This window comes from Lycorma delicatula, chromosome 9, assembly GCF_047948215.1.
Source record: "Lycorma delicatula isolate Av1 chromosome 9, ASM4794821v1, whole genome shotgun sequence".
Lineage (NCBI taxonomy): Eukaryota > Metazoa > Arthropoda > Insecta > Hemiptera > Fulgoridae > Lycorma > Lycorma delicatula.
The window spans coordinates 50,610,238-50,636,376 of NC_134463.1; the positions used below are offsets into that span (position 1 = coordinate 50,610,238).

The following is a 26,139-nucleotide window of genomic DNA, read 5'->3' on the forward strand; positions in this document are numbered from 1 at the left end:
TATTAATGAAAATTATTTGAGAACATATATGAGTTATATATATATATATATATATATATATATATAATGTATATGTGTTGAAAGGGATGCAGAAAACTCAGTTTTTTAACAGTTTTTTTATTAATACGATTTAAACATTTATCGATAAAGTAACATTGTTTCTGTAAAAGAAAATCTTTTAATTCATTTTAAATGATTAGTGGAAAGATCTTTTAAATGGTTTGGTAATTTATCAAAAGTGGTAATGAAAGGATAATGAGGCCCTTTCTTGTAAGCTGAAGGATTGCACTGAGTTAGAAGAAAATAGTTCTGTTTTCTGGTTTCATAGAAGTTGATATAATTATTTTTTTTTAAAGAATATATGACTTCATTTTAGCTAAGATTTCACATTCATAAATTAATACAAACAGATGCAATGGTTAAGTTAGATGGTTATAATCCATTTGTTATCCACCTGTATGAGTACATGTTTATTTTGCTTAATAATCTTTGAATAGGTAGACACATAAAATTTAAAATGGCAATTCATGTATAATGAACATTTATACTATTCAATTTTATGACAATCAGGTGTAGGAGTAGGGATGTTTTCTTTTAACCACTAAATGGTTTACCTAATCTCTGAAAGGTGTATTTAGTGAAAACTTTAGGGAAGTTCTGAAGGCTGGTAATATCAATAATAGACTAAAAAAATTATTAATACTACACTTTACATCACCTGTAATAAAAACTAAATATTCAGGATTTAAAATTTGTTAATTATAAGAAAGACTTTTTTTTAAAAGTGAGAAATGTGTACAAAGCTTCTTCTTGGATTTGTTGTGAGAAAGGGTAATTTTAAATATTTTTTTCTAGCTTCAACTGGTTTATCATACTATACCACTGGAGGGTCAATATATTCCCTCAACCGAGAAAAGCAAATACACTTCACTTTTTCCAGGGTAAATGTAAATCTGGTCAATTTATACAAAGATTCTAAGCAGGTTATTGTGCTTGGAAGCACCTGTTGACAGTAGCCAAAGTTGTACATGCAACATAAATAAAAAATCACCTACAAAAAATGAACACATAACAGGTTTTCGTATGCAGTTTATTATACTCTTTATGATGCTACAGTAAACAAAGTAACACACAACACTTTCTTGTGGTACTCCGTTTTCTAGTGTGAACTTTTGGATATCATTGTTTCAACTGAACTCCAAAGGACCGATTATTGAGGAAACCCCTCATGAATGCTAGAAGATTTACTGGTCAAGGAGATAGGGCGCTAAAGTATTCATTTTGAACGGCGCCAATATCATCACTGAGACTGCAGGGATATTTTTCACTAGCAAAACAGGACTAGAAATACTTGTCTTCTTTGGGCACTTCATCTGCTTCCATATTCTCGATGAGACCTTGAGCTGGTGATAAGGCTGACCTTGAGCTGCTTGGGAGGCTGGAGATACCGTACCAGATGATTTTTTTTTGTAGATTCCTTCAGTGGGATGGTATACTAATTTAAGTGGCTTTTTGTACACCATTGTTGTTCTTTCCACCAAAACTATGCTTCTCTTGCCAGTATTCAATGATGCAATAGCAGAGGTGAAGGATTTTACCTGGTCTGACAAAGCCTGGACCAATTTAGGTATTTTTTGCTCAATGCGCACTCATTATTCTTTTGCACATTGTTAGGTGGAGCCGGGACGAAACTAACACCAGGTGTTAAAGGATTTCTCATGTTGAGGGAATTTTTTCATTCCCAACGAGCCACAGGAAAGGATACTTTTTGCTCAGTACAAATCCTTAGTACAACCTGTACCTCCTTATAAAGAGGGCAGTCTCAAGATCTCGCAAAATGTGAGTTCTTACAGTTAATACATTTTTCAGCTTTTGTGATTGCTCTGTCATCATGTCTTGTACAGTTACAACAGGCACAAACTTACTCCTTGGTGCAACCAATTTTGTTGTGACCAAAACCCTGACACTGAAAGTAGGGTCTCGGGTTAGGTATGTGAGGTTGCACACAGACAGAGAAGTAATTATTTCTTATTCTCTATGGAACAGTAGAAACAGAAAAGATTAGGATAAGTGAGAACATTGGGACATCAACACCAGTCTTCTTCCTCAAGAACCTCTGGACATAAAGGTCAGATTGCGGTGACAGCTCTTCCAAGATCTCTGATAGTTCAATGTCAGCCAAGCCATGGCAAAAGATCACTCCCTTGCTGGAATTTAGCGTGTTATGTGGCTTCATTATTACTTTGTCCTTCCCTATGGACCTAAGAACTAAGAGCTTCCAAGTCTGTTCATCATTACTTACCTTGATTATCAGGACACCACTCCTAAGGTTTTTTAAAAAACTTTGGAGAGCTACAAGCTGCTACAACACACTTGTTTATTAGGCATGGAGAAACCTTTGCCAAGGATATTACCTTCTTGGTTACATTTCACTAAAAGGAAACAGATATTAAATAACTTGGCACCCTCTCTGGTTTTCTTATTGCTCAACAAATCTTCGACTGACTACATTGGTTGAAGTCTTTTCAAGCTCCTGGGTTATTTGTTTGGGTTTAATAATCCACCAAAGGATTATTAATTGGAACTGACATATGGCTTCCACGAGTACCGGCGTTATAACAAACCTCTACAGCAGAGCTTGCACAAATTGGAACTAGGACTGTATACAACTGAGTTCATTCTGGCCCCAGAGGACATAGTTTGAGATTCACAACATAGTCATCCACCTATCTGCATGATAGTTTCCACCTTGGGTTACGGTTGCATTTCATTAAGTATCGCAATACCACCTAGTGTAAGTGTAAGAAGAAACAGTGTAGGTTGTTGTGTTGCTGTGTAAGAGTGTATGTTGTAATTTGTGAAGTGTTCTTGGTGTTGTGTGTGTCTGTAGTGTAAATATTTCAGCAGCCAGGGTGTAGAATGAAAAGCTGCATAGGCCAGGGCTGAGATACAAATTATCTCAGAGTAATGGTATTCATTATAGAAACAGTCATTAGAGTGAACGAGTGACGGTGTCACTTTTCGGAAAGTACTGACACGTAAATTTCAAAGAGCTTAGCATGTTAATATGTAACTGCACATTTGGGTAAATAAAGAAAAACAGGGAATCTTCATTTTCCCTAATAACAAGCCTGGCATGGGATGTTTGTTAATTTTGTGAATGGCCATGTCATTTTCTGGAAGGACTTGGTACTTTTATCAAATTGCTTACAACCACTATGGTTATAGCACTTTAACATGTACCATTTCAGTTGCCCTTGTCTGTTAGGTGGGTCTAACCTGAAATATTTATTTTCCATGTCTTACCAACTGTTGTCTAACATGGCATAAGTCAGTGTTTACCATGTAGTCATTTGGAAATCTAGAATTTCAAAGTTATTGAAGTTTTATAATTTGATTTATTTATTTTTATTTATTACAGTTGGTTTTATGTATTCATTTTACTTTTGATGTAGAAAATGTATTTTATACAATTTAGCTTGGTATATCTTTAATTATTTATTGTATTCTCCCTTTAAGTTTTATTCTTTTCAATGGTATCTATGCTTGTTTCTTGTATTTTTAATTTTTCATGGTACTAATATTTTTATTTTTTCCTTCTCTTTCTTCTAGAGGTTTTCAAAGTTTATAAAGTGATATTATTGTTCCTTATTAGTCTTCTCTATATTCATTTATCTTGAACCTCTCCTCATACAAGAATTTTCTTTAAGATCGTTTTGCACATATTCAACTTACCCTCTTCATTCTTATATTTCATCATTTGCCTTTTAATATAAGTTTCATTCCTTTTTATTTTTTACTTGTATCGTTACAGTATTTTTTCTCTTGAGAATTCTACCTCAATGATTTAAGTCATAATTTAAGTAATCTGATGTGATAATTTTTAATATATTTTTTGTCACTCCAAACTACATCCCAGAATTTTAATTTTGCAATTTCTTTTCATATGACCAAATTTTATGCAAGATTAGAAAGTTATTCTAAATTTAACTTCCAACTAGTTGTTGAAAATAATTGCTAGTCATAGATATATTAAGTGTGCACAACAGAACAGGAATTTATTATGTAAGCATCTCAGTTTTGGAACAGGTAAAGCAACAGTCAATGAAACCTGTTATTATTGTTTTCATCAAATGTGTGATATATGAAGAGATTAATTTTTTCTGGTCAAAAGCATATAACACTGTTGAGATCAACTGATAATTGTGTTGAATTTTTGGAAATAGTATTATTAAAGATAGTTATGTAAAAATTTGATGCCAAAGGACAGAATACACACTCTTTTAATAAATTAGCCAAAAAGTTCAAGCAATAACTGTGAAAACAAAAATTTATGGTTACACTATTATGTGACCACAAATAAATTTTGTTAATAGAATTCATGGAACTTGGAACTTCAATAAATTTAGAAGTCTATTTTGAAAGTATTTGAAGCAGTTTTGACGGGCAATCCAGAATAAATGCCATGGGATGCTTAGAAAGGGTGTGGGTTTTTCAGCATGATAATAACATTAATTTTAATAAGTGCTGTGGTAAACTGTTATTTATCCTACAGTACATGGTTAATTTTAGGTAACGTTAATAAACAGAAATGTATCACTGAATATGTATCACAGAAATAAAAAAAAAAAAAAACATATAGTAAATGTTGTAACTAGTTCTTTAAATAATTATCTAAAATCTAACTGGTCAGATTGGTATTAAACACTAACTGCAAAACTCAGATTCTCTACCCTTTTCTGAAAATGATGTTTTAATAGATTCTTGTACTCTTATTGAAAACTACATTTCTTTAAGTTAATATAAAGTAAAATTAATACTAACCTATTTAAAAATAAATGTAAAAATTGGGCTACATCACAAAACTCAATCTCCTTAAAGTCTGGCTGTAAAACTTATGTTCTTGCTAGCCTAACCAATGAGAGTCTTTGACTTCGGTCACATAACATCAGCTGTTTTCAGCAAAGCTGTTACTCAGACTAGTGGTGTGAGTTTAAAATATTTGTTTTTCATTTATTATAGTTTTCCCATGTTTTTGTGAAAATGGATTTAAGTGTAAGATTAGTACATGTTCTTAATAATGAACAACCCAGGAAAAAGATTCCTACTGCAGACAAGTAGATCAAAATCAATCTCTTCCTAAACTACTCAACCAGTCTAGTTATTACAGTAGACAGGTATATTTGAATAACTTTTATGTCGTTAAAGAGCACTCAAAATGTAAACTTATAAAACAAAATGTAACAGCTTATGTTTGGACAGAAAATGAACACAGTAAAGGATCTAATGAGATCTCATCCTATCTTTTTTATTGTTTGAATATCACTGACCTTAAACCCTACAGCATTTTTCACCTTGTAAGTGGTGGATGTGGGGGACAAAATAAGAATTCTATTTTGACAACTATGGTGAATTATTGATTCTAAAATACACCACCCCGTATTGCAGAGATTCAGATTTCCTGTGACTAGGCACAGCTTCCTACCTCCAGACTGAGTATTTGGAAATACTAAAAAAGAAATGAAAAGCCATTAAGTTGTGGTTAGCCTAGAAGAATATATCAACAGGATTAAAAACTTTACCACAGGTAAACGCTTGGGAAAGACATCATGAACAGGGACTAGAAAAAAGCATCAGTAGAATCAAATCATCCAAAAGACTTTACTAAAAAGCTGATTGGAAACCATGTTACTGTTTTGGTTCAGGGAGAAACTAATTATAAAGTCAAAGGTGATAAATTAATGTATGTAAGAAGCATTACAAAGCGAGGAAGAGTATGGAAAACATAAGTGCAGAAGTCATTCCTAAAGGTAATCATGTAGCAAAAACATAAAATAAACAAGATATAGACAGCCTTCTAAAAAAGCACTATGGGAAAGACTGGAGGGAGAACGAAACTTTGTACTTTTTCAAACGTATTTTGGATAGATCAGAACTTGAAGTTCCACTGAATGATGAGGAAAAATGTCATATTGTAGAAGTCCCTGTTTTTCAAATATAAACACATTCTTATAAAAAAAATTATGTAGTACTAATTAGTAAACAGTTTTCTTTGTTATAGTACCATGATTTCTTTTTATTAACATCATTTAAAAAATGTTTTTACAGATATTTCTATGTAATTTGATCAATTTTTCTTGTCTAAAAGGTTCCAAGCCACTTTCTACCAAAACTAACTTTCTCCAACTTATTATATTGTAAAACTTACATTCTACAAACATTAAGAGCAAAAACTCACACATACTCTCCAATACATAACGTTTATTTCTCCTCTTTGAAGCAAGTTGTGTTGTTAATGTGCAGCTAAACAACACTTCTTAGTACAATCCATTCAATAAAGTTAAAGTCACAATATCTTCTTTTTTAAGACTTTAAATGTTTTTATCTGTTAACCAAAGATTTTACAAAATGGTGAAAGTGAGTTTTGCAGTTAGGGTGTTTATTTTTTTTTTTTTTTCCTCCTCTATGAATCATGAGACCTTGCCGTTGGTGAGGGGGCTTGAGTGCTCAGGGATACAGAGTAGCTGGACCGAAGGTGCAACCATATCGGAGAGGTATCTGTTGAGAGCCAGACTAAGGAATGATTCCTGAAAGAGGGCAGCAGCTCTTTCAGTAGTTGTTAGGGGCGTGAGTCAGGACGACTTAAACGGCCGTATCAACATCACTCAGTCCTCTGAGTACTGCGCAGCTGAAAGCAATGGAAAACTACAGCTGTTTTTTTTTTCCAAGAAAATGTTGCTCTGCATTTTCAAAGTAATAATGGAGGCGCCTTCCTTGGTAAAATATTCCGGAGGTAAAATAGTCCCCCGTTCGGATCTCCGGGTGGGGACTACTAAGGAAGGGGTCACCAGAAAAGTAAAAAATAACATTCTACGAGTCGGAGCGTGGAATGTTAGAAGCTTAAAAAAGGTTGGTAGGCTAGAGAATTTAAAAAGGGAAATGGATAGGGTAAACGTGGATATAGTAGGAATTAGTGAGGTTCGGTGGGAAGAGGAAGGCGACTTTTGGTCGGGTGACTTTAGAGTAATTAACTCAGCGTCAAATAATGGGCAGGCAGGAGTAGGTTTCGTGATGAACAAGAAAATAGGGAGGAGAGTGGAGTATTTCAAGACGCATAGCGATAGAGTCATTGTAATAAGGATAAATTCAAAACCTAAACCGACAACAATTGTTAACGTCTATATGCCTACAAGCGCCCATGATGATGATGAGGTAGAATGTGTATACGAAGAGATTGATGAAGCAATTAAACACGTAAAAGGAGATGAAAATTTAATAATAGTTGGAGATTGGAATGCAAGCATTGGAAAAGGCAAGGAAGGAAATATAGTGGGTGAATACGGGCTGGGCAAAAGGAATGAAAGAGGGGACCGACTTATAGAGTTTTGCACGAAGTATAATTTAGTAATTGCCAACACCCAATTTAAAAATCATAATAGAAGAATATACACTTGGAAAAAGCCAGGCGATACTGCAAGGTATCAGATAGATTATATCATGGTTAAGCAAAGATTTAGAAATCAACTCGTGGACTGCAAAACTTACCCTGGAGCAGACATTGATAGCGACCATAATTTGGTGATAATGAAATGTAGATTGGGGTTTAAAAACCTGAAGAAAAGGTGTCAGATGAATCGGTGGAATTTAGAGAAGCTTGAGGAAGAGGAGGTAAAGAAGATTTTTGAGGAGGACATCGCTAGAGGTCTGAGTAAAAAAGATAAGATAGAAAATGTAGAAGAAGAATGGGAGAATGTTAAAAAGGAAATTCTTAAATCAGCAGAAGCGAACTTAGGCGGAATAAAGAGAACTGGTAGAAAACCTTGGGTTTCAGACGATATATTGCAGCTGATGGATGAACGTAGAAAATATAAGAATGCTAGTGATGAAGAAAGTAAAAGGAACTATCGGCAATTAAGAAATGCTATAAACAGGAAGTGCAAACTGGCGAAAGAAGAGTGGATTAAAGAAAAGTGTTCAGAAGTGGAAAGAGAAATGAACATTGGTAAAATAGACGGAGCATACAGGAAAGTTAAGGAAAATTTTGGGGTACATAAATTAAAATCTAATAATGTGTTAAACAAAGATGGTACACCTATATATAATACGAAAGGTAAAGTCGATAGATGGGTGGAATATATTGAAGAATTATACGGAGGAAATGAATTAGAAAATGGTTTTATAGAGGAAGAAGAGGAAGTTGAGGAGGATGAAATGGGAGAAACAATACTGAGATCTGAATTTAAGAGAGCATTAAAAGATTTAAATGGCAGAAAGGCTCCTGGAATAGACGGAATACCTGTAGAATTACTGCGCAGTGCAGGGGAGGAGGCGATTGATAGATTATACAAACTGGTGTGTAATATTTATGAAAAAGGGGAATTTCCGTCAGACTTCAAAAAAAGTGTTATAGTAATGATACCAAAGAAATCAGGGGCAGATAAATGTGAAGAATACAGAACAATTAGTTTAACTAGTCATGCATCAAAAATCTTAACTAGAATTCTATACAGAAGAATTGAGAGGAGAGTGGAGGAAGTGTTAGGAGAAGACCAATTTGGTTTCAGGAAAAGTATAGGGACAAGGGAAGCAATTTTAGGCCTCAGATTAATAGTAGAAGGAAGATTAAAGAAAAACAAACCAACATACTTGGCGTTTATAGACCTAGAAAAGGCATTCGATAACGTAGACTGGAATAAAATGTTCAGCATTTTAAAAAAATTAGGGTTCAAATACAGAGATAGAAGAACAATTGCTAACATGTACAGGAACCAAACAGCAACAGTAGCAATTGAAGAACATAAGAAAGAAGCCATAATAAGAAAGGGAGTCCGACAAGGATGTTCTCTATCTCCGTTACTTTTTAATCTTTACATGGAACTAGCAGTTAATGATGTTAAAGAACAATTTAGATTCGGAGTAACAGTACAAGGTGAAAAGATAAAGATGCTACGATTTGCTGATGATATAGTAATTCTAGCCGAGAATAAAAAGGATTTAGAAGAAACAATGAACGGCATAGATGAAGTCCTACGCAAGAACTATCGCATGAAAATAAACAAGAACAAAACAAAAGTAATGAAATGTAGTAGAAATAACAAAGATGGACCACTGAATGTGAAAATAGGAGGAGAAAAGATTATGGAGGTAGAAGAATTTTGTTATTTGGGAAGTAGAATTACTAAAGATGGACGAAGCAGGAGCGATATAAAATGCCGAATAGCACAAGCTAAACGAGCCTTCAGTAAGAAATATAAGTTGTTTACATCAAAAATTAATTTAAATGTCAGGAAAAGATTTTTGAAAGTGTATGTTTGGAGTGTCGCTTTATATGGAAGTGAAACTTGGACAATCGGAGTATCTGAGAAGAAAAGGTTAGAAGCTTTTGAAATGTGGTGCTATAGGAGAATGTTAAAAATCAGATGGGTGGATAAAGTGACAAATGAGGAGGTATTGCGGCAAATAGATGAAGAAAGAAGCATTTGGAAAAATATAGTTAAAAGAAGAGACAGACTTATAGGCCACATACTAAGGCATCCGGGAATAGTCGCTTTAATTTTGGAAGGACAGGTAGAAGGGAAAAATTGTGTAGGCAGGCCACGTTTGGAATATGTAAAACAAATTGTTAGGGATGTAGGATGTAGAGGGTATACTGAAATGAAACGACTAGCACTAGATAGGGAATCTTGGAGAGCTGCATCAAACCAGTCAAATGACTGAAGACAAAAAAAAAAAGGTGTTTATTTAGTTTGCTACACTGAAAAATTTGATTAAAAAAAATGTTTTCTCTAAATAATAAATATTATAAAAGAAGATTATAAAACAGCAAGAAAGCAAATCAACACATTGAAGGAAATACGAATAGTTGAAAATCAGGCCTACAAATAACTTTCAAAAAATAAAGAACATAAATATTAAAAATGCACCCATTTTACCACACAATGTCAAGAGCGTTGACAGCTTCTTGTACCTGGGAAAAGTAATAATATCCAACTGGCTAGATAAAGCAACTAATAAAACCAGGTTCACAAAACTCAAAAGTTTATGGAATGACCCAAAATATATATAACAAGAAATGAATCTCAAGGATGGGGAAACTGAGGCATTACACAATAGCGGTAAAACCTGAGGTACTGTGAGCAGCTCACAACCTTAGACCAGGAAGAAATAAAAAAACCTGAAAGCAAAAAAAGGAAAATACTAGGACCTAGAAAAGTGTGCGATGGTTGGAAATTGTGAAAAAACTGTGACTTTATGGAAAGATAAACTATCAGAACAGATTAGGAAATGCAGACTTGTCTTCTAGGGACACTTGATAAAATGAAAAAAGAGACAACAAAGGAAATCTTTGATCAGGAAACAGCAGATAAACAACTACCAAGTGGTTCAAACAGGTTAAAGAAGATCCAAAAGAAGCAAAGATAGAAACACATGAATTCACAGACAAGTTCAAACAAAAATTCAAAACATCTGAAGGTTTCTAGAAGAAAAACCAAAGACACAATGGACTTAGCAATGAAGAATATACATGAAAAATAAAAAAAATACCGGGAATAAAAGAAAAGAGATGCCAATAAGTGAAACAATTTATTGTGGTCTACAGATGTATCTGTAGACCACAAGTGTCAATTCAAAAAAAATGTTTAATAATTAAAAAAATACTTGTACAAAAATAGAAAATTATTCTTTAAACAAAAGTTAACTTCTTTTCATTAACTTATCAATGGTGTAGCCAAAATATTCCTTAGCTGGTGGCTATTTAAATTAGCTATTTAAATCAATAACAGAGAAGGATTTCAAATGAATTACTTTCTTTGTAAGTACAATATTACTTACTTTGTAAGGATAAAATATAATTACATATATTACTTACTTTGTAAGGATAAAATATAATTACATATATTACTTACAAAGTAATTATATACTTTGTATGTAATACATTTTGGAATAGAATTTTTATTTTTGGCTGGCTTTACCCATTAGGCAATTCAAGCAGTAGGTATATTAAGCAGCCACTGAGAGTCCTCTAGTTGATCTAAAGACATCCTCCTTGCTAGATCATTTCAAAGATGCACTGGGTCTATAGATCCCTTCATCCTGAGCATGGACTAACAGGATCAGACATACTCTGACAGACTATCCTATCCTTCTTATTTCTAATTGAATCTATAAAGATCCAATTATAAACTTGAGAACCTTGTTGTCAGAAACAAGGCAAACTATAACTGGCAAAGTAATAAGAAAGTTAACGTTGATGAAAATTTAACAATCCTTTTAATGCATTTTAGAAGACTTGTCCTTTAGTAAAATGAAACAGTTTAAACATAAAAAGGAAAATGCATGTATTAAAGGAATTATACAAATTTGTTCACTAAGAAATCTCTGGGGAATGTTTAATATAATTTATCTGATAACTTAGAAAATTATTTGAAAAATTACAAATGAATTTATGCTAAAGTTATTTGTACTGCTTACATCAATATTTTATGATTATTTAATATCTAATTTAAACAATATATTTAAAACTATGTAAGCAGTTATCAAAAGTGAAAGCAAATTTTAAAATCAAACAGGTCGGATAACTTCTCCAAAAATACCATACAACTCAACTTCTGTTTCTCATCCCACACTCAGGTGGCAGAGGAATTCAATAATATCTTTCCAATATTTCAAACAACAATATTATTTATCTACTTTAAACAAGGCCTTAATAGTTGTGTTGATTAATCAGTATTATTTTCATTTTCTGTTTATATCCAGTAAGTTAAAACCTGTATTTTGAATATAAAGTAAACATTCAGTGGGTATTGATGATTATGGTATATTCTTGTTAATACTTTCATACAAGTTATAGATATTATTATTCTTCTGTCAGGCTACCAATTTAATTAGTGAATCTTTCATCTATGGAGTATTTCCTAGCTGCCTTTAGACTTTGTTATCCCCCCTCCCTTTAAGAAAGATTTGGCACCTAATTTACAAAAATACATTATTGTATGCATTTTCTAAAATATTTTTAAAAATCGACTTTTTAACATTTCTTGAACATTGTAACATATTAACAAACTATCAGCATGGTTTTAAGAAAAACTTGTCTACTGACATAGTCATTTCCCAGTTTTTTGAAAATATTTCAAATTCTGCACAGAAAAAAACATGATTTATCTGTACCCCATTCAAAATGTACATACGTATGTGCTCAAAATAATTTTTTTATAGTTGCTTCTAAATTGTGAATTATTCTGTAGTAATTTTTTATACTTAGTGTATAAAAACATTAAGTAAACAATAATTAATATGGACTTTAATCAGATCTAGTTTTTATTTTATAATTTGTTTTTATATTTATGTTATAATTTATCTTATAATGACATGATTTATCTTATGATGATCATAATTGGCTTGAACTCTTCTTGCTCTTCCTCAAATTTATTTGGTGACAGGGAGAATGGACTTCACTTATTTCATTGCCATTTCAAAGTTCCTAATCCATATTTTATACAATTCATAGTAGGAGTACATAAACTTAAGTGAAAAATGGTAGGTTAATTTATGATTCTGTAACATCTAGTCAACTCTAGCTTCTGTTCGAATTTTACGCTAGATGATTCATCTAGCTGAAATTTTTCTTTTTTACTATTTTACAAAATATGTAATGTTGACGTCCTCATAACCCTGATAGGTTCTATATTTCCTCCTACATTGCTTGACAATCTTCTGCAAGAAAATCCAACATAAGTTTCATCTCACCTACACATTATCACTCTTACTTATCTGCTGTTTTGGCCTTTCTAATTACAGATCATTATTTATGCATAAAAATACTTCATGAAAAGGAGTAAGCCAATGGGAAACTGAACCACAATCTAACCAAAAATTTCTGTTGTGAATATTTTAATCTTGATTTTATGTTCTTTGTTCTTCAACAATCACAGTTTCATTTTTTTATACCGGCATCTTTATGAAATTTTTTTTTAATTCCTTTTTGAAATTTTTTTTGAAATGGCATCTTCAGGCACCTGAAGATCCCATTTCTAATAATCGTCAATTCAATATATTTAAGGAATTAATGAGCAAATATGCTGATTCCTTAAGTCTTCAACTGCAGCTAGCATCACTTTTCTCTGGGATTGTTTTAAAAAACTTAAAGTTAGTTTGATATTTTAGATTTTGTGTACTATATGTTTGGAAGCAATAGTAAAACTACAATTCTATTTTTCTGAGGAAGTGTTTTCCCTTATTCATTTTCTTTAATGAGTCAATATGATGGAATCCTGCTGAATAAAATATATTAGAGGTAAAATTATCCCCCAACTGAATTTCATGCCATGATTATTCAAGAGGAAGTCATTGTAAAGACAAATAAACTGACATTCTTAAAGTCAGCACCTATAATGTTATTTTAGGTAAGAAGTGTAAGCTAGATAATCTAAAATAAGAAATAAATAAAAAGCACAGAAATAGAAATTAGTGAAGTAGATTCAAAAGTAAACAGGATTTTTGTTCAGAGAATGATAATAAAATTAACATAAAATAAAGTAACAGAAATTAAAAACTAAACAACAATGAATAGGAATATAGAACAATAAAAAGTTTCTAAATACTTACATGATGGTATGAAAAGTTTGTAGTTATGATAAATTCTGAGCCAGACTGTAAAAATTGTATAGACTTGCAGGTCAATTTCTTCAACAGAATATGAAGATAGGTACAAAAAGTATGTGTTCCAATAATAATTTCTACTATTATTTTTCTAAAAATGCTTGTGCAGATATTTATTTATTTATTATCTTCACATAATTATTTTACTATAATTCCATACTCATTATCTTTTAAGTATTAATGTGAATAAATCTCTTCTACTTTATCTTTTTTATAAAAATAATTTTTTATCCAGGTATTACTATGATTTTCCTTGATTCATTCCTTTTCTTTTTGTCTAAAACATATAAAAAAAAGACAGAAGGAATGTATAATTACATTAATTATAAGAAAAAAAAATGTATAATTACACTGAAGTAAGCAAGACCAAATTAATATGGGTCCTGCTGACTATCAGTCTAGCAGTTTATTCATCAAAAACACTTAATAGGTAAATGTACCGATTAATAAAAAATATGCGATGGAGATTGTACTAGATAAGGTGATTAAGAAAAAAGTGTCAGTACAAGGAAAGCCATTTTGTCTCCTTTCCTTGAGCAACTAGAATTATATTAAATTTGGTAAACTAACTAGATAATACTATAGTTAATAAATCGTATTTCCTAATAAATAATACCAGAAGCAGATACAGATTTATCTCATTACTGAGCTCTTTTTTTATGGGTAATTATGATGATCCAAATATAGTTAGCAATAATTTTTTCTCAAATCAATAACAGTTTCTTCACAATTATAAAATGAAATAATTTATTAATAGACTAATTAATTTTTGATAATAATTTGCTTTGGGGTTGTATTGGATAAAGTTTAATGAATGTTTTTCATAAAAATGTATTAAAAAGAGATCAACCCATCAAAAATCAAATGAATTATCAAGAATATGAAAAAAAGTATTTAATTAATTTAAAAGAAAGCGATAAGTTTTTAAAGAAGAGTAAATGTATAGATCTTAAAGTTTATTAATGTTAAAAAAAGTATTTCAAAATTTTATTTTATTACCAAAAAAAATATTCATTGTGAAGCTATTCAGAGTTAATAACAAAGTTGTACAAGTGTGGTCATACAGAACTAGATTTAATTAAAAATAACTTTTTAATAGATTTGTTTAAGTTGTAGTAGTGTGATAATAAATTTGTTGCTAGTAGTAAGGAACCGTTTACTTACACATTTATTCTTTCAAGTAACTACAGATACTACTTGTACATCCCTTTTACAGTTACTGATGATGTTAAGAGATGAATTTTTAAAGTATATGAAAAATCTGATTGGAATTTGAACCCCGAATGTTTTTTATGAAAAGTTGTGGCACTAACATTTTGCCATCAGGTTGGTAAATAAGAGCTACATTTATTTTAATAATAGTAACCGTATCATTTTATATATTTTGAAAATATCACATGTAAGGTACATGTTTTTATGACTTCTTATTTCTATACTTCTTAGGATTTACTTGATAAAAAAAAATCTGTTTTTATTCCTTGGTAAAGTATGAAAATATCGTTTTTGATGCCATAATACTAGAATATATTTTGTATTCATCCACAATGGTAATCAGTGTTTCAAAAAACATTGAGTTTTAATTTAAAATATTTATATTCCATAAATTTGGTTTGGTTTTTCATTAAAAATTAACCAGTTTTATATAATATTAAAACCAAATTTTTGCAAGTTTATTCTCTCTTTAGCAGTACTGATATTTTAAATGGTTTGATTTATGTATTTATAATTTTTTTTGAAACTTAAGACAATTGGAGTATCCGACAAGAAAAGATTAGAAGCTTTTGAAATGTGGTACGGTACTAAAGGAGTGTTTAAAATCAGATGGGCGGATAAAGTGACAAATGAAGAGCTATTGCGGCAAATTGATGAAGGGAGAAGCATTTAGAAAAATATAGCTAAAAGAAGAAATAGACTTATAGGCCACATCTTCTATACCATTAAAATTAACACTAAACAATTATATTCAATTATGTGCTACTGCCAATGTATGTATGTATGTATGTATGTACACTTATTTCTACAAAAAAAATTATTCAAAGTAAAAATACAAGATGAAACAACAAAACTTCAATAAAAATAAATTCCATATTACTATTATCTTTTATGACCACACAGGATCACTTTAGTCAGTGCAGTATCCAAGTCCCTTTGATGGGACTGTTTGGGCCTTCAGCCCAAATTTTTTCATACGTTCATACTTTTTTATACATTCCAGTCTTTGTGCCCTTTCTAGTGTTGAAAATGTTTGTACTGTGAATTTTTTTGTGTAACTGTGAAGTGAGTGTTTTTGTTCTTGATTTTCTTGTTTAATTTTATCTTATCTGTGGTATCTTCTGGTGTAGGCCAATTTCCTTCAGATCCTCTCTTATTTCTATGATCCATCTACATCCTGTGTTGGTGTTTTCGAGTTGAGATTGTACTGTACTAGCTGTTTCAGAAGTCTTGAATCTTGCATCCACATTATATTCCATATATTAATTTTTACAAATCTATCATATATAAATAAATTTACTATTGCAATTCCTAAAAAAATATTAATTCATTATATGTTTTCTAAACGATTGTTATTATCAATATGTAGATGATATTATTTACAAAAAAAAAAAAACAAAAAAACAAAGCAATTTTATATATAAATATATTTTGTTACTTTCAAAAAATGTAGAAAAGCAATACTATTTTAATCAAAAAATATAATTCTTTTTTTGAACAGGCAAAAATAATTAAAATAAAACCAGTTAGTTAATTATCAGAAAACAATATAAAAAAAATATTAAATGGACATAAAAAAAATTCTTTCAGAATAAAACTGATTACATATTTTTTAGATTTCCATAATTATGTGCAGTATCTTTTTTTACATATGGTGGTGATTTTAACGGAATACCAAATGAAATCAATTCTTCAAATTATTTTTTAAGTTTTTGAATTTTGATGTAGAAAATACCAAACGCTTTTACTCTGTTTCAGTCAGGAATAATTTACATACCAAACTTCAAATTCATAGTAGATAAGTAGGTATTATATTTGGCACAGACGTTCAAGTGACAAGGAACTGGTTATAAAATATAACAGTTAGCAGATAGATTCATATATAATTCCAATAACTGTACTAAGTTCATGTGATCTTATGTCATCTAAGAATAATGTTTTTTCAGTCATTCGGTCACTATAAATAAATCTTGTTTTCAATTAAAAGGATTGGTAATTGTTATTCAAGATTTCAAATATTTGTAAATTACATCCCATAGTAACAATATAATTGTATGTAACTTTTAATGGTAATTTATTATTTAATATATTGCAACATTTAAAATATTAACTTAAATTTAAATTTTCCACAGTTATGAAACTTACTAGTTTCAATTAATATTTAGTAATGTCAGCATTAACAAAAATAATGATACATATAAAAAGAATAGGTAAATAAAATTATTAAGCTTGTTACAATGTAACCAAAAGCATGCAACATTTCATTCTAAATAGAAATTTTATTTAAAAAACCATCTATAATAACAGCTTTTCCAATTCATAAACTTAATGGAAAAAAAATTTATGTTGTGTATAGCTGGATAATAAAATTTATTTTTATATATTTTTTTTTTCAGCTAGAAAAAAGATATAACTTGAAATCACAAAAGGTGTAACAATCAAATAATCAATTAAAATTTTATGAACCTATAATTAAATTTTTATCAATTGCTTTTTTACCAATAAATAATGCTGTTTCAAATGATGTAAGCTGTTATATTAGTATATGTTATAAATAATTAAAACTGATAATTGATTTTATTTATGCTTCATTAAACTTGTATAATGCTTCAAGTTAAATAATTTTTCTTTGTTCATGTGAATTGCTCAAACACTTCTACGCTACTCCTTCTCCAAAGATGTTTTCATTACAGAATTATGTGATTGTTAGGAGTTTTTTAATGTTATTTTTTGCTGGAATATTACTAGGAAAAAGTTTACCAGATGGTGAGTAATATATATTTAATATAAAAAATATACATTAAAAAAACTTTGATTATGTTTATTATTTTATCTTACTGGTAAATAATAAAAAAAAAAATAATAATAAAAATCAAACCATTGTCAGATTTGCTTGCTAGTTGTCAGTAGATTTAAAATTATCCAATAACATGGTACAGGAATATAAACTTTAATAGGAATAAATTTGTAATTATTAAATATTAAAATCAGAACAATGAAGTTCATAAATATTTTAATAAATAAACATTAGTAACAAAAATAAAATACATTTGAAAGTCTTTTTTTTTTTAATTCTCTAATATCAAAATGTTCTCTTCGGTATAATAAACAGGAAAAAAAATTCATCATATTTTGTTTTGTTTCTTCTTTAAAAAAAATTGCAATCTTTTTACCATAAAAAATTAGAGAGAAAAAATAAATGTATTATTATTTTTTTAATATTAAAAAATCTTTGTTTACAATATAGAATAAAGTTTTCTATATTCTTTAAATAACACTGAATTTCAAGAATTATGATGAAATAAAATATTTTGAACATCAAAAAAGCTACTTAAATCAGAAAGAGAATCAAATAACAACTGCCTCAAATAAAAAAAATAACATTTTTGTAAATAGATTTTGAGCATAATTTTGTTTTCCAGTTTATTTCAATAAACATCTAGTGCACCACTTTATTTAAATCATTAAAAATATTTTACATTATATAAGTGAAGTCAGAAGTAGTAGGTGAATTATCTATAGATAATGAAAACAACTGGTTCAGGATTAGCCCAGAAAGACTGAGGGGGGAAATCACAGAAAAGCCTTGATCAGAAAGAATAGCATTAGAAATTTAAAAAAATTAATGAATAAAAAAGTGAAGTAGTTCATATTAATACATAAAAATGTTATATGAACTAAAAATGATGCATCTGTGAAAAGTAATGTAAATAATATAAAATAAAATAACAATTTTGAAGATGCTATGTCAATATTTAAGATGCATTTAGGTGTATATTTAATGAATTTGCAGAAAATTTAAATTTATCAGATATAACAATATAAAATCATTTAATTTTAATTGATCATTTAGATCATGAAGGAATTTATTTAAAAGAAAACTGCAACTTAAATAAAATTAACCCTTCATATAAGCCAAAGTATAATACAGTATAACTGAAAAATGATTCTTTTGTCTGGTTTAATTTAAATTTAAGTGACTATGAATTAACGACTAGTAGTTATTCCTAAGTAGTCGAATTTCAGTAATATAGATTACTTCTAAGGCATCCTGAAATATTCGCTTTAATATTAGAGGGTCAGGTAGAAGGAAAACATTGTGCAGGCAGGCAACATATGGAATATGTAAAACAAATTGTTAGGGATGTAGGATGTAGGGGGTATACTGAAATGAAATGACTAGCACTATATAGGGAATTTTGGAGAGCTGCATCAAACCAGTCAAATGACTGCAGACAAAAAAAAGATTACTTCTCATGAATAATGTTACTAAGTCAAAAGTAAAATAAGCTTGACCAGATTTAGAGGAACAGATTTGTAATTTAAAGTTTATAAATAGGTTATAACTGTAGACAACTTATGTGATTTTAATTAGTTAATCAAGAATATGAAACATATTTTATTCATACAACTTATTACATGTAATAAGAATATCTATATTTAATAATAAGAATGACTATTGTTTTTTTATAAAATATTAAAAATTGTCAAAACAATCTCTGTTTTATTTTTCTGTTATTAAGAAAAGTAATATCAAGTATTAATCATAATATTAGTCATATTAAAAAAAAAATAATAATAGTAAATTCTCCAGTGGAATAGAAGGGTAAATTCTCCAGTGGAATAGAAGGCCTACATTTCCCAATATATGTGCGTTTGTAACTATTGTATAAACTGATTTAATTCATAAATCAAGTAAATAGTAAGAATAGTACAAAAATAGTACACCAAGAAAACAACCTAAGAACTCGATGTGGAAATTAATGGATATGATGGTAAATTTCTGTATAATTTTACACAAGGAAGAAGAATTACTTTTCAGGAAACAAAAGCTCTTCAAGAGCAAAAAACAGAAACTGAAACCATTGGATGTTGGTTGCAGTTCAAAAAACCGACAAAGGATTGCTGTGTATCAAGTATGTTCCAGTACTTGGCCTAATGACCAATTCCATAAGCAGAATAACCAAATTAAGGACTGCCAAAAAGACAATAAAAAACCTGGATCCTTTTCTATTGTCAGCACTAACTTTCAACAACCATATGTACAAAAGGTCTTTTAGAAAAATAAAATTGAAACCACTATTTTTTAAAAGAAAGGTAAATCGTGGTTACACGTTACGAAAATTTCTGTGCCAAACTAAAATATGTTGTTTAAATAATAACTATCTGTACAATTCAAAACATCAGACAAATTCATCTTGTTTCAGTAAGTAATAATTCTTTTTTATAAAATTTTGAAGATACATTATTTTAAACTAAACCTTTATATATTTAATATTTCTCTTTAATATAACAAACAATTTATTAATTCTTATATTTCAGCATGAAAGCATTTATTAATACAGTAAAAATTTATATAATTAAATTACTATAATTTCATTGCATATCTGGTTTTAATGGAGCAGAGAAGAGTCATGTCATGGTGATTTGTATTTATGTCAGGTTGCCTATTAAAATCAAAGTTATGCACTACCAGACAGACACAACAGATATTTTACATTTTTCTTGTGTTCAATCCAACATTTTTATAAAAATTAATATTTACATTAACAATAACATAAAACAGTAATTGTTTTGACAAAGAGACTAGTATCATTAATAATTTTTTTTAAAAATCACTGATTTCTTAAAGTTTAACTGAAAGAAAAGAATACATTTGTACATTAAACACCTGCTTATACAGATAATTAATAAGTACAGAATAGTACAGTACAGAATAAAGTACAAAAGGCTCTTTTACTTTTGAAAATTTCATGAACATTTTTATAGAATCTTTTATCGTCAGTGGCTTAGATTACTACATAAAATATTGCTAACGTTATCTGTACTCATATAGTTGATATATTTATAGTAGTTTAAAATTCTACAGCAGTGTATTATGTTCAATTTAAAAAGAAATAACATTATTAAGTTAAGGACCATTGTTTTGAGATATTATCCTAGATTGGTTATAAATAATTAAACAATATAATTTTAATATAGATTAAAATAATCAAAGTGCCTTACCTCAGGGATAAGCCCTAGTCAGTTTCATAATAGTAAAATAAATGACTAGATCAATAATTTATGTGAAATAATTTAAGCTGTTGTAAACTGCATTAAACTGTTACCTGAATTCATGCAGTTCTCTGATCCTGTCTGGGCCTAAACATGGCTGATAAAAGTGTAAATTATATGATGCAATGCTCACATAATTTAATTTTTAATTTATTTAAAAAATTATGTTTATGACAATGCCGGTATATTCTCATAGGTAAATGATCTGGTCATTCACTTTTAGCAAAGAATATTCTTTAGAAATGATTGCAATATAACTACACAACCTGCTTTTTGCTCAAGTAAAAACAATTTGGTTGTAAACAAGATTATTCCAGAGTTAGGTTAAACCCATTGGTTTAGTCTAGTGATGACATGGGTTTAACCTAACTCTGGAATAATCTTGTTTACAACCAAATTGTTTTTACACTTGTCATCATAAATCTACTGATTTCATAGTTGAACGTTCTAAGTTTCAAATCCTAGTAAAGGCAGTTACTTTTATATGGATTTTAATACTAGATTGTGGATATTGGTGTTTCTTTGGTGGTTAGGTTTCAATAAACCACATATCTGAGGAATGGTCGACTTAAGACTGTACAAGACTACACTTCATTTACATTCATACCATCCTCTAAAGTAATACCTTACGGTGGTTCCGGAAGCTAAACCGAAAAAGAAAGATAGGTTAGATGATTGTCCTCTACTAAAAAATATAACAATATCATCTTTTCTCTTTCCTTGTTCATAGATAATTTATCATGCAAATGTAAATGAGTATCTGCTACTAAGTAGAGGGAATGTATGTAATGAAATGTTTCCAAACATAAGAGGGTATACTAATTTGTTGTTTTAATCTACATATCCCATTTTTTGTTTATGGGTGTTACGAATGTAAAACACCTGAGCTGAGGTATAAAACATATTAGACTGAGTTGCTCTCTCTAAAAGTAATAATGTTTAATGCATGGTCAATCTCTGTGGTGAACATAGTAAAGGTGTAACTTGTGAATCTGGATGTCTCCTGTGTTTCAATGGCTTGGCATGTTGACATGCAGCTATAAACTCAGTTCAAGGAAGGTAATAGGAAATCACTTCACTCCCAAGTTTGTTAGTCCGGCATATGGTACTTATTGCATTGATAATGGCTTTGCCAATTTTAGAAGTGGTCACATCACAGTCACATTTTAGAAGTGACATCACATGTCAGGTCACCAATGACCGTTTTCATCATTGCACTTAATGTATGTTGAAATGCTAGCAGAACCATTAACAAAGAGCAGATTTTTTTTGTTGTAATTAACAGCTAATTAATTAATTCAGAAATTTTATACTTATCATAAATCCCAGTTAGTCATTTATAATTAATACTCATTAAGAGTCATAAACTGACTAACATTATTATTAACAACTGAAGAACCAAATAGTAATCTAATACATTGTTTAAAACCTCTGATATATTAAAATAATCAACAGGAAAAATCTTCAAACTGTATTTTTATTAACAGGAGTTTTTCCTTAAGATCATTCTCTAATCATAATTCTTACTTCATAATTTGAACAACATTTTCTTGTAATTTTACGCTTCAAATCACCATATGTTAATCATTAAATAGATTTTAACTAGAAAAAACCTTTCATTAAACAACCTGATAATATGTGATAACACTAAAAATATTACATTTTAAACCACTCACTTTCATAATAATATACCTTTTTCTTCCACAGGACCTTTCAAAACTAATTAGAATCACGTTATTCAGCGGAGTTACTGATATTAGTTATTGATGATACCTGTGTTAAAAAAGGTTTGGAAACCTTTTAAATTTGTAATTGAATAATGTATTCAATCCATATATTTATTTTTTTAATAAATTGATTTTGTAAAATTTTATGTGTTAGTAAATTTCATGTTCAAATGTGTTAGATCTTTGTTTTTACATGCTGTATGTAAAATTTGAATATTGAGTTAGAGAAACACAACCCCAGATCAAATAATATATTGTTTAATTACATACTTAATGAGTTTCCTAATTTTTTTGAGATTAGTGCCTTTAACAACTACACGATTGAAATAACTCCAATGAAGAATGAACTACAAATTACCTCTGGAAGGTCCTTCAGAAAACGTTTTAGTACTATAAAAGTGAATAGTTTAGTATTTAAAAATTTTAAAACACATTTTACAATTTTCTTAAATCAACTAAAACTTCTTAATTTTAAACCATGAATCTGTAAACATAACATAATGAAGAAATAGAAAATGTTATAAAATATACATATTAAAAAATAATAATTATAAATAATAAACAATTAAATAAGAAAGAAATTCACATTACAAAAAGTACCTTTTATATAAGCTACTAACTAAATAAAATTTAAAAAAAATGGTAAAATAATAACTGTGTTGAGAAATTGTATATAGAACTCAAGAATTCTTAAACATAATAGTGCAAACAAATATATAACAACTAAAACAAGGGTGATCAACAATAAAACATCTACACTTGAGAATTCTTTCTTAACAAGAAAAGAACGCAAGTCAATTTAAATTTTAAGAGTTTATTAAACAATTTTTATTGATTAAGTTAGAGTTCAGCTCAGCAAGCTAAAACCCATTAATTAATATTGTTGAAAACATAAGGTACAAGTCAAAAATGTAAAATTATTATTTATTTTTTTGTAAAATTTATTATGATTTACAATCTGATCAATCATTATGTTTATCTAGGCAAGGATACGTATTAGTTCTGTATTCAAGGAATGTATTTTTACAAAAAGTATTGTATTGTATACAATCAACTTTACTACATGAATATGGACAGATAATGTCTTAATTGTTAAAACATTATATACTAATAAAATTATTGCAAAAAATAAAACTTTGTCATATAAAATCAATTGCTTATTATACTGACAGGTTATTTAATCTCCATTTAGCTGAACTGATGATTGATAATTTATAAATTATTTTTTTAAATAATTACAGTGAATATTATATAAAATGAATGATTAAAAAATATTAGTAAAATAACTGAATTAAAAAAAAAGTAAATAATCATATATAATATCATTAAATGTAGTACTTCTGAAAGTAATAAATGACTAAGCTAGAACTAATTAAGGTCATAAATATTAATTATTTATTAAGGCCATAAATTATTAATAAATATTATTATTAATTAAATTAATAATAAATATTAATTTAGGCAATCATGTACAAGTAGTCTATCATTAGAAGAGTCTATTTTTATTAATTAGTACTGGTTAGATTCATATAATAAAATTTACATCACAAACCATTGTTTTGTTATTTGAATTTGTCACCAGTAATTTTTAAAACTAGTATTATATTAAACATAAAGTGATTACCTCTCTTTTTTTTTGAAATCATTTTAGTAATTTTTTTGGTACTTGCTATTTTTTTCATCCATTTTATCAGTGTTTCATCAAGTTGTAAAACTACTAACTATTACTGATTGTTGACCATACAATCTTATGAATAAGAATTCATAATAGCTGATGCTATTGTAATTAAAAAAAGTAATAAGGTGAACTTTAACGTTCAATTGAATGTGCTTTTTTCAGTCTTTGTTCTTCAGAAAGTTTCCATTGGGATGATTGGAGCTTTATTTCAATATCATAATTTTTCACCCATATTTTGTCACTGGTATGATACATTGGAGTAATTTTGAGACAACTGCAATGTCAGCTAACAATTGTTCTGCAATGAAGCTTTAGTTGAAAATTGAATAGATTTGGAAGAAATTTTTCTGCTACTTTTTTCATACCCAAAATCTCAATCAAAATTGTTACATGCAAACTATAAGATTACCACCTTTTCAGCAACTTCTCTAGTATTCATTTTACAATTATTGATTCTGCCAATGTCCTTTATTTTGTCTACATTTTCATAGGTTGTTGATGTCTCAGGATGTCCAACTCTTTTGTTGTCTTCAGCATGTTCACCATGCCTTCTTGAAACCATTTTTGTTCCTTTCAAAAATTCTTGCTGTCAACAAAAAAAAATAGATAAAGAGCTTTCTTTATCTTCTTAACTACTTCTATTTTTAACGCAAAATTGAAAGAAAATCCTTTGTTCTGTTTTTTAAATAAAATAAATCACACTCAAAGTAAAATACAATCTAATTACTCGACTACTGACTTATGAGTCTACTATGGCTGAAAATATGATATACTTTATAGTCAGTACTGGGAAAAAGATGTAGTTTGTTGAAAAGACAGAGTGTTTTTGAGATTAACAATTTTTTTTTACTTTTTTATGACATTTTGATCATCGGATACTTCTAAAAATAAAATTTTTTGAACAAGTTATGGTTTATAATTTAAAACAGCAGCACTTTTATGAGTAGTTCCAATAATAGTACTTCCACACATCTCAGGAATGGTTGACCTGAGACTGTACAAGATTACAATTCATTTACATTCATACATATCATCCTCATTAATCTTCTGAAGTAATACCTTATGGTGGTTTCAGAGGCTAAACAGGAAAAGATAGAAAGTATTTTTATGATATTCTCACCATCTGCTGTTTATAATTTAAATAACAAACATATTTTACAATATTATTAAGATTACAAGGTATGTTGAAAATGTATAATAACTACAAAAGTGGATGTGGCCAGAAAACTTTCTTAAAACATTCACGATTTCCATCCCCAAGCATATTGCAATAAAACTTGATATTACAGCAGAATTAGCTTAATCTTGCAATAATTAAAGATTCTTCTGCAAAGAATTCTGAGCAGAAAAATGCAGAAAATAGTGAGACAAAACAAAATTGATTCAGAAAGGGAAAAGAAAAAAACCAAAGTTAAAATTGGAATTGCAATAAAATAACACAGTTCTCAGTATTTTCATATTAAATGTGCAATGTAGTAAAATTATTATTCAGTGAAATATAGTCAATTATATTGTTAAGATTAAATTAGGAGGAATTCCTTTATTTTTGTTATTATTATTATTACAAGTAGAATTTGAAAAAAACTTATTCAAGAGAAAAAATGTTTAAAATTATTATGTAGAATGTAAATTTGTTACTATAGTTTAGTATGTATACATTTATAAATGTTACAGGTTTGGCTTTCAAATTAATATCAACTATTGTGATACACAAAGCATAAAACAAATTATGGACCTCCTTAATTTGCAAACATCTCCTTAAATTTTAATAAATCTGTATTAGGTAAGTTTATTCATTTATATAGA

The 26,139-nt window shown here is 29.0% G+C and overlaps 1 long non-coding RNA gene across 1 annotated transcript in view; it reads right to left on the reverse strand.

Moving 5' to 3' along the window:
• Positions 1-26,139, reverse strand: part of LOC142330098 (uncharacterized) — an 83,862-nt gene that overhangs the window by 34,633 nt on the left and 23,090 nt on the right. Inside the window, exon 3 of the long non-coding RNA XR_012757679.1 lies at positions 13,606-13,936. This is a non-coding gene — a long non-coding RNA (uncharacterized LOC142330098). The remainder of the gene's footprint in view (positions 1-13,605; positions 13,937-26,139) is intronic.